Raw genomic sequence first — 21,079 nt, 5'->3', positions numbered from 1 at the left:
CATGTAGGAAGACATAGTCGTTCTTTGGGCCAAGAAACCAATCAAAGTGAGGGAGGGGCGGAACACACAAAACTGTTACAGAAAGATGGCAGCTGCTTCACTGGAAAATGAAGATATCTTCCACTGCAATTTCTGAAATGAATATACATTCTTTTTGTATAAAAAAACACTTTCTAAGCACACTCTCTTACCAGCAAACTACTCTGTTACTAGCATAGAAATGTCTACGAAGTTCGTGTTAGCATAATCGCTATTCGTTGCTAGCTACCTTGGCAGCTAAGGCACTGCATCAGGTAGCCTAGCAACAACAGTCACGCATTTCACCATGTTAAAAGATAGGAGTTTTTGAGTTACAAAACGTGTAATGTTTTAAAAAGTATAATGACTTTGAAAACTATGAATGTAAGCAACTCAAGTTAGACCTTGCTTAAAAGCTGTAGGAGGAGTAGCATACCTGAAAAATCAGAAGAATAGAGTGGGGAAGTATAGATAGAATGTATCATGTGTACCCAAAGATCCTCATAGAAACCCATGTTTGTTTATGAAACTTAAAAAGTCTAAACAGTATTAAAACTCTGAATGAAAGACACCTAGTCTACACGTTGTTATGTTTAATTGAGGTGTCAAGCTTAAAATGTGAAAAAGTGGATACATTTTTAAATGTCCCCATTCAGATCAAATGGCCATAGGAATGAACAGGATTTCAGACAAAATGGCGTGCAGCGCAAAAAGTATAAATGGTCTTAACCAAAATGGATGTATTGATTAGCAGACGTCACTATTGACGGACACATTATTTGTGCTCTCATTGGCCACATGTAGAAAGACATAGTCGTTCTTTGGGCCAAGAAACCAATCAAAGTGAGGGAGGGGCGGAACACACAAAAATGTTACAGAAAGATGGCAGCTGCTTCACTGGAAAATGAAGATATCTTCCACTGCAATTTCTGAAATGAATATACATTATTTTTGTATAAAAAAACACTTTCTAAGCACACTCTCTTACCAGCAAACTACTCTGTTACTAGCATAGAAATGTCTACGAAGTTCGTGTTAGCATAATCGCTATTCGTTGCTAGCTACCTTGGCAGCTAAGGCACTGCATCAGGTAGCCTAGCAACAACAGTCACGCATTTCACCATGTTAAAAGATAGGAGTTTTTGAGTTACAAAACGTGTAATGTTTTAAAAAGTATAATGACTTTGAAAACTATGAATGTAAGCAACTCAAGTTAGACCTTGCTTAAAAGCTGTAGGAGGAGTAGCATACCTGAAAAATCAGAAGAATAGAGTGGGGAAGTATAGATAGAATGTATCATGTGTACCCAAAGATCCTCATAGAAACCCATGTTTGTTTATGAAACTTAAAAAGTCTAAACAGTATTAAAACTCTGAATGAAAGACACCTAGTCTACACGTTGTTATGTTTAATTGAGGTGTCAAGCTTAAAATGTGAAAAAGTGGATACATTTTTAAATGTCCCCATTCAGATCAAATGGCCATAGGAATGAACAGGATTTCAGACAAAATGGCGTGCAGCGCAAAAAGTATAAATGGTCTTAACCAAAATGGATGTATTGATTAGCAGACGTCACTATTGACGGACACATTATTTGTGCTCTCATTGGCCACATGTAGGAAGACATAGTCGTTCTTTGGGCCAAGAAACCAATCAAAGTGAGGGAGGGGCGGAACACACAAAACTGTTACAGAAAGATGGCAGCTGCTTCACTGGAAAATGAAGATATCTTCCACTGCAATTTCTGAAATGAATATACATTCTTTTTGTATAAAAAAACACTTTCTAAGCACACTCTCTTACCAGCAAACTACTCTGTTACTAGCATAGAAATGTCTACGAAGTTCGTGTTAGCATAATCGCTATTCGTTGCTAGCTACCTTGGCAGCTAAGGCACTGCATCAGGTAGCCTAGCAACAACAGTCACGCATTTCACCATGTTAAAAGATAGGAGTTTTTGAGTTACAAAACGTGTAATGTTTTAAAAAGTATAATGACTTTGAAAACTATGAATGTAAGCAACTCAAGTTAGACCTTGCTTAAAAGCTGTAGGAGGAGTAGCATACCTGAAAAATCAGAAGAATAGAGTGGGGAAGTATAGATAGAATGTATCATGTGTACCCAAAGATCCTCATAGAAACCCATGTTTGTTTATGAAACTTAAAAAGTCTAAACAGTATTAAAACTCTGAATGAAAGACACCTAGTCTACACGTTGTTATGTTTAATTGAGGTGTCAAGCTTAAAATGTGAAAAAGTGGATACATTTTTAAATGTCCCCATTCAGATCAAATGGCCATAGGAATGAACAGGATTTCAGACAAAATGGCGTGCAGCGCAAAAAGTATAAATGGTCTTAACCAAAATGGATGTATTGATTAGCAGACACATTATTTGTGCTCTCATTGGCCACATGTAGAAAGACATAGTCGTTCTTTGGGCCAAGAAACCAATCAAAGTGAGGGAGGGGCGGAACACACAAAAATGTTACAGAAAGATGGCAGCTGCTTCACTGGAAAATGAAGATATCTTCCACTGCAATTTCTGAAATGAATATACATTATTTTTGTATAAAAAAACACTTTCTAAGCACACTCTCTTACCAGCAAACTACTCTGTTACTAGCATAGAAATGTCTACGAAGTTCGTGTTAGCATAATCGCTATTCGTTGCTAGCTACCTTGGCAGCTAAGGCACTGCATCAGGTAGCCTAGCAACAACAGTCACGCATTTCACCATGTTAAAAGATAGGAGTTTTTGAGTTACAAAACGTGTAATGTTTTAAAAAGTATAATGACTTTGAAAACTATGAATGTAAGCAACTCAAGTTAGACCTTGCTTAAAAGCTGTAGGAGGAGTAGCATACCTGAAAAATCAGAAGAATAGAGTGGGGAAGTATAGATAGAATGTATCATGTGTACCCAAAGATCCTCATAGAAACCCATGTTTGTTTATGAAACTTAAAAAGTCTAAACAGTATTAAAACTCTGAATGGAAGATAGCTAGTCTACACATTGTTATGTTTAATTGAGGTGTCAAGCTTAAAATATGAAAAAGTGGATACATTTTTAAATGTCCCCATTCAGATCAAATGGCCATAGGAATGAATAGGATTTCAGACAAAATGGCGTGCAGCGCAAAAAGTATAAATGGTCTTAACCAAAATGGATGTATTGATTAGCAGACGTCACTATTGACGGACACATTATTTGTGCTCTCATTGGCCACATGTAGGAAGACATAGTCGTTCTTTGGGCCAAGAAACCAATCAAAGTGAGGGAGGGGCGGAACACACAAAAATGTTACAGAAAGATGGCAGCTGCTTCACTGGAAAATGAAGATATCTTCCACTGCAATTTCTGAAATGAATATACATTTTTTTTGTATAAAAAAACACTTTCTAAAAACACTCTCTTACCAGCAAACTACTCTGTTACTAGCATAGAAATGTCTACGAAGTTCGTGTTAGCATAATCGCTATTCGTTGCTAGCTACCTTGGCAGCTAAGGCACTGCATCATGTAGCCTAGCAACAACAGTCACGCATTTCACCATGTTAAAAGAAAGGAGTTTTTGAGTTACAAAACGTGTAATGTTTTAAAAAGTATAATGAGTTTGAAAATTATAAATGTAAGCAACTCAAGTTAGACCTTGCTTAAAAGCTGTAGGAGGAGTAGCATATCTGAAAAATCAGAAGAATAGAGTGGGGAGGTATAGATAGAATGTATCATATGTACCCAATGATCCTCATAGAAACCCATGTTTGTTTATGAAACTTAAAAAGTCTAAACAGTATTAAAACTCTGAATGAAAGACACCTAGTCTACACGTTGTTATGTTTAATTGAGGTGTCAAGCTTAAAATGTGAAAAAGTGGATACATTTTTAAATGTCCCCATTCAGATCAAATGGCCATAGGAATGAACAGGATTTCAGACAAAATGGCGTGCAGCGCAAAAAGTATAAATGGTCTTAACCAAAATGGATGTATTGATTAGCAGACGTCACTATTGACGGACACATTATTTGTGCTCTCATTGGCCAAATGTAGGAAGACATAGTCGTTCTTTGGGCCAAGAAACCAATCAAAGTGAGGGAGGGGCGGAACACACAAAACTGTTACAGAAAGATGGCAGCTGCTTCACTGGAAAATGAAGATATCTTCCACTGCAATTTCTGAAATGAATATACATTCTTTTTGTATAAAAAAACACTTTCTAAGCACACTCTCTTACCAGCAAACTACTCTGTTACTAGCATAGAAATGTCTACGAAGTTCGTGTTAGCATAATCGCTATTCGTTGCTAGCTACCTTGGCAGCTAAGGCACTGCATCAGGTAGCCTAGCAACAACAGTCACGCATTTCACCATGTTAAAAGAAAGGAGTTTTTGAGTTACAAAACGTGTAATGTTTTAAAAAGTATAATGAGTTTGAAAATTATAAATGTAAGCAACTCAAGTTAGACCTTGCTTAAAAGCTGTAGGAGGAGTAGCATACCTGAAAAATCAGAAGAATAGAGTGGGGAGGTATAGATAGAATGTATCATATGTACCCAATGATCCTCATAGAAACCCATGTTTGTTTATGAAACTTAAAAAGTCTAAACAGTATTAAAACTCTGAATGAAAGACACCTAGTCTACACGTTGTTATGTTTAATTGAGGTGTCAAGCTTAAAATGTGAAAAAGTGGATACATTTTTAAATGTCCCCATTCAGATCAAATGGCCATAGGAATGAACAGGATTTCAGACAAAATGGCGTGCAGCGCAAAAAGTATAAATGGTCTTAACCAAAATGGATGTATTGATTAGCAGACGTCACTATTGACGGACACATTATTTGTGCTCTCATTGGCCAAATGTAGGAAGACATAGTCGTTCTTTGGGCCAAGAAACCAATCAAAGTGAGGGAGGGGCGGAACACACAAAATTGTTACAGAAAGATGACAGCTGCTTCACTGGAAAATGAAGATATCTTCCACTGCAATTTCTGAAATGAATATACATTCTTTTTGTATAAAAAAAACACTTTCTAAACACACTCTCTTACCAGCAAACTACACTGTTACTAGCATAGAAATGTCTACGAAGTTCGTGTTAGCATAATCGCTATTCGTTGCTAGCTACCTTGGCAGCTAAGGCACTGCATCAGGTAGCCTAGCAACAACAGTCACGCATTTCACCATGTTAAAAGATAGGAGTTTTTGAGTTACAAAACGTGTAATGTTTTAAAAAGTATAATGACTTTGAAAACTATGAATGTAAGCAACTCAAGTTAGACCTTGCTTAAAAGCTGTAGGAGGAGTAGCATACCTGAAAAATCAGAAGAATAGAGTGGGGAAGTATAGATAGAATGTATCATGTGTACCCAAAGATCCTCATAGAAACCCATGTTTGTTTATGAAACTTAAAAAGTCTAAACAGTATTAAAACTCTGAATGGAAGATAGCTAGTCTACACATTGTTATGTTTAATTGAGGTGTCAAGCTTAAAATATGAAAAAGTGGATACATTTTTAAATGTCCCCATTCAGATCAAATGGCCATAGGAATGAATAGGATTTCAGACAAAATGGCGTGCAGCGCAAAAACTATAAATGGTCTGAACCAAAATGGATGTATTGATTAGCAGACGTCACTATTGACGGACACATTATTTGTGCTCTCATTGGCCAAATGTAGGAAGACAGTCGTTCTTTGGGCCAAGAAACCAATCAAAGTGAGGGAGGGGCGGAACACACAAAAATGTTACAGAAAGATGACAGCTACTTGAAAATGAAGATATCTTCCACTGCAATTTCGGAAATTAATATACACTCTTTATGTATAACCCCCCCCCTCACACACACACACACACACTTTCTAAACAGCTCTATTTATCCCAAAATGATGGCAAGCAACTAGTCTGGAGTATATTAAACTGGGTTCATAGTTGACACAGTCCAGTAACGACTATGATATAGTTCCAGTTGTTAACAGGATACATTAGTGCACTCTACTGGTGGAATGTGGTATCGCCGTAAACGTAATCTTGCCGTGGTGGGTGCTGTATATAAAGTTCATGCGACTCAGGATGAATATCTGAATAACTACATCACCAAGAAACACATACAAGCCAGGAGACATCCACCAATTTGCAAGGATTATAAATAATCTTGAAAACGCGGAAACAAACACCAACATAAAAACTGGACTCACTCCATTTGACATTTATGACAAAATTAAATTGAATCATTATCAACCAGACAATAACATAGATATATTTAGATATATAATAATAATACTATTAATAATATGCTATTGTAGAAAATACAAGCTGTAAATTCTATCTATGGAACACAGGACCAAGTCCCATAAATACAGTCAACAGTAAGCTAAGAAATACTACACTGAGAATGAGAGAAAGACAGTTTGTTCATATTAGACGTGTAATTTACCGCACGTAGGTCACCTGATAAAGGAAACATGTATTGTAAATGTATACATCTTAAACTATATCTCAAATGTAAAAGGAAGATCTGACCGAGCTGGGATAGCATCTCACTTATCCTATGAGAACGTCTCTCACATTCTCACTAGCCTGCCTCTGAAGGTTCTCATTTGACAGTGCACTAACGACTGCCCAGGGAGACACACACAAACTCTCTGCTGATGATGATGAGGAGACAGAGTAGTCCTTCAACTATGCCAATACGTCCTCAACAAACTTACAGGCAGAAAATGACTCATCAGATGCTCTCATTTCAGCTGAGGCTGTCCGCTCATCATCTGTTTTATAAAACACCAGAATCTCGCTCAAAACCTCTTTGGTGCTGTGGTTGAGTTGTTGACAAGAGAGGATCACTCCGGCAAGACTCCTGTGAAACTTGTATCAGAGCAGGTCCATGGATAGATCTAGTATGGTCTGAGGGAAGTTTGCTCTTGAGAGATTTGCAGATTGTTTACATTTACAATTTACATTCATGGCATTTAGCAGACGCCTTTATCCAAAGCAACTTACAAAAATACATTTCTTTAAGTAAGTGAATCATCTGTCCATCAGTCATCATAAGATAAAATAATTTGTGCTCAGACCAGGGGCCATTGGCAGACACAATGCTAAACGAATTTTTTTTTCCATTTATTTATTTTATTATTAACAGGAGAGAAACTTGTATAGGGGGTAGTGGGGGTGGAGAGGTCTTTAGGAGGGACCGTTAAGATGTAGCCTGAAGAGATGGGTCATCAATCTACGGCGGCAGATTGGTAGTGACTCTGCAGTCAGGACAGTGAAAAACCGTGACCGTGTAGTGCAGCTGTTGCATCCACATAGAGGTGGCGGTGCCAGGTGGCCAGCCGAGGTGGAAGAGCGGAATGATCGGGCAGGGGTATGGGGGCTGACCATTGCTTGCAAGTTGGGAGGGGCTGTTCTCTTTGCCGCCCGGTAGGAGAACACCAGGGTCTCGAATCTGATGCAAGATGCTACCGGGAGCCAGTAAAGGGTGTGGAGGGGGGGGAGTGACATGGGAGAATTTGGGGAGATTGAACACCAGACGGGCGGCAGCGTTCTGGATGAGCTGCAGAGGCCTGATGGTGGAGGCAGGGAAGACTGGCAAACTGTTGCAGTAGTCAAGGCGAGAGATCACAAGTGTTTAGACCAAAAGTTGTGCTGCTTCTCTGGTGAGGAATGGACGGCTTTGTGCCTTTAAAAGACAACAGCCATGCATGAAACACTCCCAGCCTTCTCTGAATCCTCTGAAGTATATTCAGGGCAACAGACAGAGATTCATCCTTAGAGACACCAGGCCCAGCTGAGTGAGTGATAGACCTCATGTCTGCCACAAACTCGTCAATAATACCAGACACCTCCATATCTGTATATGTGCTGCTGGGTGGACTGCAGGGGACAGATACACATGGCCTCACACCTAATGTCCTTAGTAGACTATCTAAGCTGGAACATTGGCTGACCCAGTGAAAAACATCCCCTCAATCCTCTATATGCATGTCATCATAGAGTGAGGGGGATTTTGTTGGATAATCTTCCAGTCCAGAAATGATGCCTTCCACAAAAATACCAGCCATTTGGGACTCAATCGAGGACTTCCTTCCGACAGAGATTGAGGACTCTACCCTCGCCAGTCCTTTATGTGGCCACAATTTCAACAAGGACATACTTGGTGACAGCGTTATGCTGGCTTGTCACGCCTGAGGTTGCTGTTCTGGTGACTCTGGAGCCCTCCTCTGGCGGTCCGGTGCCAGTGCCGGCTCATCACCATTCATTCCGAGCACCTGTGTTTTCCTGCCCTGTGTTGAGTATATATAGCCTTTTGTTCTCCCGTGTCTTTGTCGGAGATTCTCCCTGTCTGAGCGTAAGTGTATTCAGTCTGTGGCTGTATGATCTAGTTGTTTACCCTGTTGCCTTACACGTGTTGACCTGTTATTATTATTATTTCTTAGTTCGATGTTTTCTCCACTTATTAATTGTGTACCTTAGTTTATGGAGACTGGTTTTCTCCACTTTTATTTGTACCCTTTATTCCAGTATATGCCTTTGTACCCTGTGCAAATCCTCTCATTAAAAAGATTATTTATTTTTGCTATGTCTGTTGTCCTGAGTATCCATCCGCACTTGGGTTCACCCTACCAATACCCTAAGTATGGTGTACTCGATGATCCCAAAGAGGAGTGGGTCATCCAGCGGGGCCGGTCCTTCTTCGGCACGCTGCAGCAAGGTCTCGAACTTCAAAACAAACACAAATATTACATTCAATTTAATCAAACTTTATAATTCACTGAGGGTCATAACAGTTATGATGACTAATGTCTGATTCTGATGTAAAGAGATTGATCTCTAACAAAGACATGTTGTTATTCTTTCTGCTTATTCTTGGTATTTTGTCTCATGGTCAAAACATTTTACATTTCACAAAATCATTGTAAAATTTTATTGATGTCTGTAACAAACATTTCGGGTTACGCTGCTCAAAAAAACAAACAAAGCTTAGTTTGTGTTTACAACCTGATTTAAAGGGATTAGTGTTGTTATGGTCATAATAGTGATTACATTGAGGTGTGGTTGTGATCATAACATACCTCCCTGAGGAAGAACCCAGAGTTGGCGATGCGGGCCCCGCTGGCTTCATCAGTTCCTCCTGCTCCCTATCGGCTTTTGGGAGGTTTCACCCGCTGATTGGAGGTGGACTTGGCGCTGCCACCCCTCTTAGAGAGGTCTTTCTCCTGCAGCCTCACCACCCTGGAATGGGACTGGGCCTCTCGTTCCTCCAGAGACGTGGTGGAGGAGAGTCCTGTCCCACTCTGAGAGACTGCAGCATCCCTGGCCTCATTCAGCTCTACTGTAGAGTCAGGAGGAGGACCTCTATGGCCATGACTATCAGTTTCATTATCCTCCGGCACGTGATGTCAAGCTTAGCCTTGGCCAAGAGAGTGAATAGTTAGTTTTTTGAGGCTGTGAGGTGTTCAGCCTGAAGATAATCATTTAGATTCACTGTTTAACTAACATACAGGTAAACTTACAGGTCTCTGCCATCATGGATCACCCTTCACTGCCTGATAAACAAGTGAACATTATCACTTGTTTGGTCTTGGCTCTATCTTGTTGTACTGTGTATGCGCAAGGTGTGCGATTGAAACATAGGGAGCATGGATACAGTAGAAGGCATAATACTTACTTATCAGTGAGACCCTTCAGAAAGTTGATCAGGATGGGGAAGCAGTCCTGATCGATGTTGATGTTTGAGAGGGCACCAATAGACCTCAGATCTTCCTCCTCGAGCAGCTTGATCACTGCTGCTCTGTCCTCATATTTATCAGGAGAAGTAGTTCCTGGTAGAGAGAACATCACAGAGGGACCATATTGGGTTTTATTGCCACAAATGACCCAACTATTTATATGGTCATACACACAAGTACAATGTTGAAGTCTTCATCATTGGCTGGTTTTGAATGTTAATATAATGAAATAAATGTTTTTCAAACAAGTCTAAAACTGTGTTAGGGTTATCGTTACAACAGAAAATGTAACAACATAAACCCCTCTCATCTTCATCAGTGTTGGTGCTCTTCTCAGCTGAGGCCCTCTTACCACTAGTCTTCCTCTTTACCTTCAAGAGTTCAAATCTGACATTATGGTCAACATGTTATGTGATGTCAGAGTAGCTTTAGACTGGATCAGCCAGAAGGGGGCAGCAAAGGGCTCGTTCAGTAAATGTTAGGCAAAGGCCTACAGGTGGGTGTATACCCCTTTGACAGGACACACAGTCTAATGTAAATCAGAGTTACATCACATGATCTGACCCAACCCCAGGGGTTATGTGTTACAAGGATGCAGGAAGGGGTCAGTTTTAGTAATCATACCTTGCCACTCTTCTTCTCTCCTTCTTGGGCAAAGCCACTGGCTTCTTCACCTCCTCCACACCTTTCTCCTCGAGTCCAACCTTCAATACCTGAATGATACAAAGATTTAAATCTAAGTACTGCTACATAGGCTACATACCAGTCAATGACTATTTCAACATTATATCTAACCATCAAAATAAAATACACTATATTGAGCTCTAATATCCAATATATGTTCCATGATTAGGTCAAATAGTGTATAAGTAATTGATGTATCCTGTGATTTTTTAAATTTCTAGTTAGTTTATTTTTTCTGGGCAGTTTGCTAAATAATATCCCTATATCGTCCGACATTGTCTATCCACTTGTAGTTGCAGTAAACCCTGTATTTGCAGATAAGTTTACGTCTGAGTGGAGTACAATAATAAGTGCATTCAACCATAATGGGGACAACCCGAAAATCTGCCCTTGACGTCATAATGGCATGTCATGCTGCATCATAGTAGTGGACATCGGACTACAGTGAGCCTCGTGGACCATAAACAGGTAGATATTGGTGTGGGTGATGCCATTATCTACCTGCTACACAGAGCTCACTCCCATTTAGATAAGGCTGGCAGCACTGTGAAGGTCATGTTCTTTGACTTCTCCAGTGCATTTAACAACATAAAGCCCTCACAACTTGCGGATAAGCTGCTGAGGATACTGGTGGACTCCCCCGGTGTTTCCTGGATTACCAACTACCTGACCAACATGCCACAGTTTGTACGGCTGCAAAGATGTGTGTCGGACTGGGTGGTGAGCAGCACTGGCGCCCCCCAGGGGATACAGATACTTGCCATCTGCAGAAGTTCGCTGACGCTTCTGCTGTTGTGGGATGTGTCAGCGGAGGCCAGGAGATCGAATACAGAGGACTGGTGGAGAGTTTGAGCAGAAGCACCTGCTACTCAATATCAGCAAGACAAAGGAGATGGTGGTGGACTTTAGGAGGACTAGGGTCCCCCTGTCCCAGAGCCGGCTTTATTTCCTGAGGAGGCTCAGGTCCTTTGGCGTGTGCACAACTCTGCTGAACATGTTCTACCAGCCACTGCTGTACGCGGTGGTATACTGGGGGGGGCAGCATCACGGAAGGTGACACCAAGAGGATGAACAAGCATATTAGGAAAGCTGGTTCTGTCCTCTGTGTCACCCTGGACACTGTGCAGGAGGTGGCCAATAGGAGGACTGAACTGTTCTTACTGTATATAATGTTTCAGATGTCTATTTTATTCTATTATTCTATTGCCACTTTCTTTTGTTGTTGTTGTTTGTGATGTGTGCTGCTGTAATGCTTTTGTTTCCCCTCGGGGATCAATAAAGTACCTAAAGTATCTACCTATCTATCTATCTATCTATCTATCTATGATATGGCATGATATTTGAGTTGATTAATCAATTAACATTAATGATCATAAAACAGAGAAAATAGCCTATCATTACAAATGATACTGGGCCTACTTGTATACTTTTATAACATTAACTTTCAATGTTATCATGAATGACACCGCCCATTGATGCCAAATGATTTCACAAAATTAAAAGAGCTTCAATAGGAGGTGAAAACTATTATTATTAGGACACATTAAATGAGAGTATCCTGCAAACCTTCATCCTAAAATAGGCCATATCTTTCCAGAAAGAGTACAGATGTAGCTTATTCTCGTTGCATTTAACCACTGAAACTAATTTATATTAGCTGCAAGATACATGGAAGATAAAATAGCATAGAACAACGTACTAATTTAGACTTGTTTAATTATATCATCAAACAAATCGTATTTGATGTATTAATTATAAAGCACTTTATTTCTCAACCACTAGGAAACACGAGAGGAGTTGGTATCATAAGTCCTAAGAAAAAATTACTTTTTCTTAGTCAGACCGACAACAATTTCTACACAAACTGTAATGACTCCGGAGGCAGGACACAAGCGCATGCAATGATGTTTATTATAATCCAAGCAAAGGTACAAAAACACGATGGGCAAAATCCACAGTCAGGGTAGAAAAGTAGAATAATGCATTGTAATGCATGGAACAAAATGAGGAATGGTATCAAACACGTGTGTATACTGTATAGTGACTCAATCCTGGTCCTGGAGAGCGTCAGTGGGTCCAGGGTTTTTTCCCAGCTGAGCACTATCACACGATTGAACAAATCAACTGATCTTCAAAACCTTGAGTAGCTGAATCAGGTGCATCACTGCTGAGCTCGAACAGAATCCTGCAGTACTGTGTCTCTCCAGGAGAGAGGATCACTGCTTGTCTAATGTAAATAATACATATTAGGCTACTTAACTGGGATGCCTGTAGTGCCTGTAGTTCTTATGTACACAGATACCCTATTGCTCTAAATCAGACTATCGTCTCCATTTTCAGCTCATTTAACGATGAATCACTGACATTTTGGAAGCTACAAAAAGGGAAAAGAATCGAAGGCGCTTGTGATGATTTGAATATGTCAAATGCCACAATGAAAAATCTCTGTTGATTGTTTTCTCTGTCTTTGTGATCTGGTCTGTAGATTCCTCTGAAATCATTTGGTCCGGGTTAAACTAATCCAGAGACAAGTAACATTTCCCTAGCAAGAGGGAGACAACCTTAAGCAGAATGGTATATTCACTGAAACTGAAGAACTTTCAATTGTTGTGATGAATTGAAAACAACATCAAAGGGTGGAATGTCAGAATCAGAATCAGAATTCTTTGACACATTTACACATACAGGAAATTGACTTGGTGAGGTTGGTGCGTGGACACAAAAAAACAAATAGCAAATATTGACAAGAAATTTACAAAATAGCGAAGTATTAACAAAAATAACAAATCTACAAATTTACAAAAAAAAGCAGCAGAACAATACATCTTGTAGGCACAAGAGGCTGTGAAATGGTTGTGGGGCATGTACACTATGAATTAGAATAATTTTAAATAATTATAAATTACACTGTCAGTCCATTGTTTGTGTGACAGGGTGGGGGGGGCAGAGAGAGGCAGGGGGCTTGGTTGTAAGCCCCACTGCCATGGGGACGAAACTGTTCAGGTGGCGCAATGTTTTAGTCTTGATTGACCGGAACCTTTTGCCGGATGGAAGTCTCTGGAAGAGGTGATGACCAGGATGGGAAGGATCAGCGATGATCTTTCCGGCTCTCTTACTGGTCCTGGAGTGGAACAGGTCCAGGAGAGATGGCAGCTTGCAGCCGATGACCTTCTCGACTGACCGAATGATCCGCTGCATTCTGCCTTTGTCCTTGGCAGTGGAGGCAGCAAACCAGACGGTGATTGATGAGCTGAGGATGGACTCAATGATGGCTGTGTAGAACTCAACCATCACTTTCTGCGGCATGTTGAATTTCTTCAGCTGCCGTAGGAAGAACATCCTCTGCTGGGTCTTCTTGATGGTGGAGGTGATGTTCTCCGCCCACCTGAGGTCCTTTGAAATTATTGTCCCCAGGAATCTGAATGACTCCACAATGTTAACTGGGGAGTCACACATGATGAGGGGGGCGGTTGGGGTTGGGCTTCTCCTGAAGTCTACTACCATCTCTACAGTTTTTAGGACGTTCAGCTCCAAGTAGTTCTGGCTGCACCAGGAAGCCAGGCTGTCAACTTCCTCCCTGTAGGCGGCCTCATCACCGTTGGAGATTAATCCAATGAGGGTAGTGTCATCCGCGAACTTTAGGAGTTTGACAGAAGGGTGGCTAGAGGTGCAGCTGTTGGTGTAGAGGGAGAAGAGTAGAGGAGAGAGCACACAGCCTTGTGGGGCTCCGGTGATGATGGTCCGGGGCTCCGAGACAAGCTTGCCCAGCCGTACCTGCTGCTACCTGTTTGTCAGAAAGTCAGTGATCCACCTGCAGGTGGGCTCAGGCATGCTCAGCTGGGATAGCTTATCTTGGAGGAGAGCTGGGGCGATAGTGTTAAATGCAGATGTGAGATATAGTCTGTTCGAAGACATGGTAATCAGGCCAACCATTTGGAACTGGTTTTCACAACATCTGTGATGGTGAGTGATCAAGTTAGGTGTGACAAGAACTATCAAACCTAAGAAGATAAAAGGACACTGACAACTTTTGTGTTGAAGGAATATTGTACTTGGTGTAATCGGCAGCAGAACAGTCTATGCTCTGGGTCCAGCCGTGTGGTCTGAGTCGAGAACTGAGATTTACATCCACTCTTCCAGAGTTTTACCCCATTTGATCTACAACCCATATATTCACATATATTTTTTACAGGAAATGTCAAACAGTTGCTTTTAAACCAAATTCATAAAAATATGTCTGCCTCATGAATCAGAAATGGGCAAAAATACAAAAACAAAACATTAACTATACATTTACAATGTATTAACAAAGATAGCGATCACTGATAACAATTTGATACAAGGAAATGTGAAATTGTGTGCTGGTTCTGTCCAAATCCAAAACCTTGTGTTGTCTCTTTCTGCCAGTAATCCATGATTGTTCTGGCCATCTAGGAGTCCTTCAAGTGTAATGCTCCAGCTGCTCCATCATGAGCTCCATGTTGTGCAACAGAACAGTGTTCATAGTCTCTATATACCGACCGCCAGTTTCAGAACGCAATCTGAGAAAATATGTAAACCAGTCCTTCAAGTTTAAGGTTGTGGATTGTCCTTCAGATGTTCCATTTTGTGTTGCGTTATGTACAGCCTTAAATAAAGACATTTCTGCATTTTTATTTCTGCATCAGTTTCATTCTTTATTGAAATTAGATTAGATTAGATTCAACTTTATTGTCATTGTGCAGAGTACAAGTACAGAGACAACGAAATGCAGTCAGCGTCTAACCAGAAGTGCAAAAAAGCAGAAAAGTGCCGTGTGAACAATATATACAGGTAGTGCAGTATATGAGCAGTATAAGTAGTGCAGTATAAGTATAAGTATAAGTAGTGCAATGTAAACAGTATATGTATTAGCAGTAACATTATAAGCAGAATAAATAGAATGCAGTATGAACAGTATAAGCAGCATATGAGCTGTATAGGCAGTGCAGTATAAGCAGTATATATATATATATGTATTAACAGTAACATTAAAGCAGAGTAAATAAGCAGAATAAATATGGAATGCAGTATGAACAGTATGAACAGTATAAACAGATATGTACATATGTATTAACAGTAGCATTAAAGAAATATGGATATGTGCATTATGAACAGTATAGACAGATATGTACAGAAGAGCAGTAGTATGTAGTATAAGAGCAGTGTGTACAAGTGAGGATACAGTATGTACAGTTTATAGGAATACTATAGGGTAAGAGTAGTACAATTGTCCAGGCGTGGGGGGGGGGGGTTGGTAGGTTGTCACCTAGGTGCAGAGTTGGAGTTCAGTAGGGTGACAGCCACAGAGAAGAAGCTTCCTCTGAACCTGCTTGTATGAAATGTCATACACAATGTGCAATAAACTCACAAATAATAATAACTTGTCACAGTTAGCCACGTTAGCACACATGTCTCAAATATCAAATAAAAATATTTTATCACTGTGTCTTTCAACAATCTAGATTAAATAGATCTGTTTACGGTTGAAAGATTAATTTTAGAATAATATCTTTTGCGTCTTGGTTATTAGGAGATACATATAAAACTATTGTCTTTTACACATATCTTTACAATTCAATATATCACAAACATCAGTTGCTCCGCCTGAATAGCAGACCTACCACTTTGATGAGTGTTAATGTTTGGAATGTCACACACGGCCCTTCAGCACAATTGTCTACAATTGTAGACATGAATGTGTTCTGATTTAAGGCTTATCCAAGGACAGTATGGGCAGTAAAACTGTGAAAATATAGTTTTTGTTTTTGTCTCCTCATTGCACATGGCATGTAATAGCTCTCACGTTTAACAAGTGACAGGCAACATTTTCGCTGGGTAGAGGGGGACGACGATGACATGCTCTGGATAAATAGCCAAAATGCGAGGGTGATCAGATCAGATTGACATTCTGAGAAATATATGCAACGCTAGTGATCAGAGCTGTTTATTTGTTTTATTCTCATCACCAACAATAACCACCATCAGATTCTTTTCATTTTCTGGAAAGTGTTTTAGTCAATTATTATCACTAATGAGCTCACATGTAATTTTACATTTACATTTACATTTTACACATTTAGCAGGCGCCATTATCCAAAGCGACTGACAGCAAGTACATTTGTCTCAAGTAAGTGAATCATCTATACATCATTCATTATAAGAAATGCTAGGACCAAGGGGCCATTGGCAGTCACAACGCTAGAAGAAGGAAGAATTACTTTTTTCTTTTTTCAGTTGAGAAACTGTACAGGGGGTAGTGTGGATAAAGAGGTCTTTAGGAGAGACAGTCAAGATGTACCCTGAAAAGATGGGACTTCAGTCTACGGCAGAAGATAGGCTGTGACTCTGCAGTCCTGACAGCAGTGGGAAGCTCGTTCCACCACGGGGCACCAGGACGGGGAAAAGCCATGACCGAATAGTGTGACCACGTAGAGGCGGCAGTGCCAGGCTGCCAGCTGAGGTGGAAGAGTGGAGTGATCAGGCAGGGGGTTGGGGGCTGACAATTGCTTGCAAGTAGGGAGGGGCTGTTCCCTATGCTGCCCGGTAGGCGAACACCAGGGTCTTGAATCTGATGCGAGCTGCTACCGGGAGCCAGTGAAGGGTGCGAAGGAGGGCGGTGACATGGGAGAATTTGGGGAGATTGAACACCAGACGGGCAGCAGCATTCTGGATGAGCTGTAGAGGTCTGATGGAGGAGGCTGGGAGCCTGGCCAAGAGTGCGTTGCAGTAGTCAAGGCGGGAGATCACAAGTGTCTGCAGCAAGAGATGTGCTGCTTCTCTCGTGAGGTGTCCTTCTGATGTTGTAGAGGAAGAATCTACAGGAGCATGCTGTTGCTGTGATGTTCACCACACAGGATAAGTGGTTTTCAAGGATCACCCCAAGATTCTTGGCTGTCTGGAAGGAGGTAGTAGAGTCACAAATTATCGGATCTCAGGTTTATGACACAAGGCCTTGTAAACAAGTCCTAAACACAGAGGCGGAGTCGGTGTCGGTGATAGGGAAATCTCCCGTTTATTCAGAATGTTTGTTTCAATGGTTGTTTCAATGTTCGTTGGGACTTTCCAGTCCCCGCTTTCCAGCCCTTCCTGAAAGCAGAGGCACACACATCTTAAACCCTTTCGTTAGCGAGGCTTCATTCGCAACAGGTGCGCAATCAGCCTCGCCTTCGACCCTGGCCACGGTCCTGTAGCTCCCTCTACAGGCCGAACGCTGCATGTCCCTCCACATACCCCCACCGCCCGACACAGGCCGGGGACACGACGGCCGACAACCTACTCCCCCCCCCCTGCACGGGAGAGGAAGTCTGCCACGACCATCTGCGCCCCCGGTCTGTGCACGACCGAAAAGTTGAAGGGCTGCAACGCGAGATACCACCGGGTGATCCTCGCGTTCACATCCTTCACGCGGTGGAGCCACTAGAGGGGAGCATGGTCGGAGTAGAGGGTGAAAGCGCGACCCAGCAGGTAGTAGCGGAGGGCGCCGACCGCCCACTTGATGGCCACGCACTCCTTCTCCACTGTGCTGTACCGGCCCTCCCTCTCCGATAGTTTGCGGCTCAAGTACAGCACCGGCCGGTCAGCCCCCTCCACCCGCTGGGTCAGCACTGCTCCCAGGCCTCTATCCGACGCGTCCGTCTGTAGGGAGAAAGGGAGGTTAAAATCAGGCACATACAGGACCATTTCTCCACAAAGAGCTCCCTTAAGGGCCTCGAACAACCCCTGGCACTGGCCCGACCATTGGACCGGATCTAGGGCACCCTTCCGGGTGAGGTCCGTCAAGGGACTGGCCAGCTCTGAAAATCCCGGCACGAACTGCCGGTAATAGCCAGCCAGCCCCAGGAAGGCCCTCACCTCCTTCTTCGTCTTGGGCCGCGGAGAGGCGGCGATGGCCGCAGTCTTTTCAATCTGCGGCCGCACCTCCCCCCGACCCAAGTGGTATCCCAGATACCGGATCTCCCTCCGCCCGATCACGCACTTCTTCGGGTTGGCTGTCAGCCCCGCCTGCCTCAGGGACCGCAGAACAGCAACCACACTCTGCACATGCTGCGCCCAGGTGTCACTGTGAATGACAATGTCATCCAGGTAGGCCGCAGCATAGGCAGAGTGCGGCCGCAGAATGCGGTCCATGAGGCGCTGAAAAGTGGCTGGGGCTCCGAACAACCCGAAAGGGAGCACTGTGAACTGGAATAGCCCGAGCGGAGTGGAGAATGCAGTTTTCTCCCGGGATACCGGCGAGAGTGGAATCTGCCAGTATCCCTTCGTGCAATCCAACGTCGTGAAATATTTGGCCGTGCCCAGCCGGTCCAAGAGCTGTCAACCCAGGGCATCGGGTAGGCATCGAACTTGGAGACTGCATGAACCCGTCTATAATCCACACAGAACCGTATAGCCCCATCCGGCTTGTTGACAAGCACGATGGGGCTACACCAGTCACTGCGGGACTCCTTGACCACACCCAGCTCCAGCATGGCTTCCAATTCCCGGCACACAATGTCTCGTTTGTGTACCGGTAACCTATAGGGACGCGTGCGCACCATTAACAGTATGAGCACCTTGTCTCCCGGTGTAAATTCTCGCAGGTTAGTTCCCCTGTTGTATAGGCGCTTTTGACGCTCCTGGGCTTGCTGCAAATGCTCGCGTGAAATAACCCCTAGGGCGTGGAGCTTTGTGCGCAAGTCCAGGACGTATTGGATCTCACTTTTACTGTCGCTAGACCCTTCCTCCCAATTTTCTTTAAGAAGGTCTAGGACACCCCGGGGCTTACGCCCGTAGAGTAATTCAAATGGGGAAAACCCGGTGGAAGCTTGGGGGACTTCCCGTACCGCAAACAGCAGGGGATTTAGCCATTTATGCCAATTCCGACTATCCTCGTGTACAAACTTCTGGATCATTGACTTCAAGGTCCGATTGAACCTCTCACAAAGGCCATCAGTGGCCGGGTGGTAAACACTGGTTTGAACCGCCTTAATGTTCAACAAGCCGTACAGTTGTTTGAGGGTGCGTGACATAAAATTAGTGCCCTGATCGGTGAGAATCTCTTTAGGGATTTCCACGCGGGAGATTACTTGAAACAATGCCTGCGCTACACTCCTGGCAGAAATATTGCGCAGCGGTATTGCCTCGGGGTATCAGGTTGCGTAATCTATCAAGACCAACACAAACCGATATCCCTGTGTACACCGATCAAATGGCCCGATAATATCCATAGCAATGCGGTCGAATGGGTTCTCGACCAATGGTAAGGGCCGCAAGGGGGCCCGTGGAATGGCTGGGGGATTTACCAAATGACATTCGCGACAAGAAGCGCACCACCTACGCACCTCTGCCCGAATTCCCGGCCAATAAAATCGAGCCATTATACGGTTTAGTGTCTTATCATAACCTAAATGGCCCGCCATGGGGTTGAAATGAGCCGCCTGGAAGACCATTTCCCGGCAGCTATGGGGAACCAACAACTGGGTTACTTCCTCCTGACTATGTGAGTCACGACTTACTCTATATAACCTGTCGCTAATAATCGCAAAATAGGGGTGGGCGCGCACTGTGTCTGGCCGTACCAAAGTACCATCAATTGCTATCACTTGGTCATAGGCCGATCGTAGGGTCTCGTCACGAGACTGCTCGAGGGGGAAGTCGCCTAGCAGCGAATAGTTCGGCGGGGAAATCTCGGGTTGAGACCCCCCCGCCGGCTCCGGCTCCTCGGCAGTGTCGCGAGGCACCGCCTCAGCACAGAGCACATTACACGCCTCACACCTCCCTCTCTGTCGTGCACGCACCCCGGTAGCCCTCTTTACCGCTTGAGGAAACCCCTCCCAATCTACACCTAGAATCAGGGGGTGCGTGAGGCGCGGGCTAACCGCCGCCTGTACACTATGTTTTTTTCCCTCATAATGAATTTCGATAGCGACCACAGGGTATTCGTGGATGTCCCCATGCACACACTTCACCAACACCCTCGACGCCTTCAACAATGCCCCCGGTCGAACCAGGCGCTCCTGAATCATGGACTGCATGCAGCCCGAATCCAAAAACGCCTGGTGCGTATCATGCTGTATGCTTCCCGGAACACGATACGCCGCTCCTGGTCCGGGGGGGAGGGCCCGGTATGTTGTCGATGCGGACGACCTGCCCCACCTCCATCACCGGGCACTCGGCCTGCACATAGCCCGGCCGTCCGCATCGCCAACACACCCCCCCTGACGCTCGGGGTGCTGCCTGTGGGGCCAGGGCTGGCTCCGGATGTGCACGCCCCTGCCATCTAGTCCTCGGGGCGGGTGCCGGCCTTTCCCCTTCCGGTCCTTCGGCTCCTCCTGTGCGCCGGCCCGCCACCCCTTGGCGCGGGGCTGGGGTTAGTCGACGTAACTCCCGCGGTGGGAGGGAGAGATGGTCCTCTGCCAACCCTACGGCGGCCGCGAGATCCTGGGGTCGGTGGTACTGGACCCAGGCAGCGGTTCGGGCCGGGAGCCCCGTGAGGAATTGTTCTAACACCACCCGGTCCCCGACCTCCTCCGCCAAGCTGTTTCTCGGGTCCAGCCACCGCCATGCGCTGTCCCGCAGCCGCTGGGTGTAGGCAAAGGGCCGGCTCCCCTCCTCCATCGTCAGGGCCCGGAACCGGCGATGGTGTTCC

Source organism: Argentina silus (assembly GCF_951799395.1).
Source record: "Argentina silus genome assembly, chromosome: X".
Lineage (NCBI taxonomy): Eukaryota > Metazoa > Chordata > Actinopteri > Argentiniformes > Argentinidae > Argentina > Argentina silus.
This window is presented reverse-complemented; position numbering follows the sequence as displayed.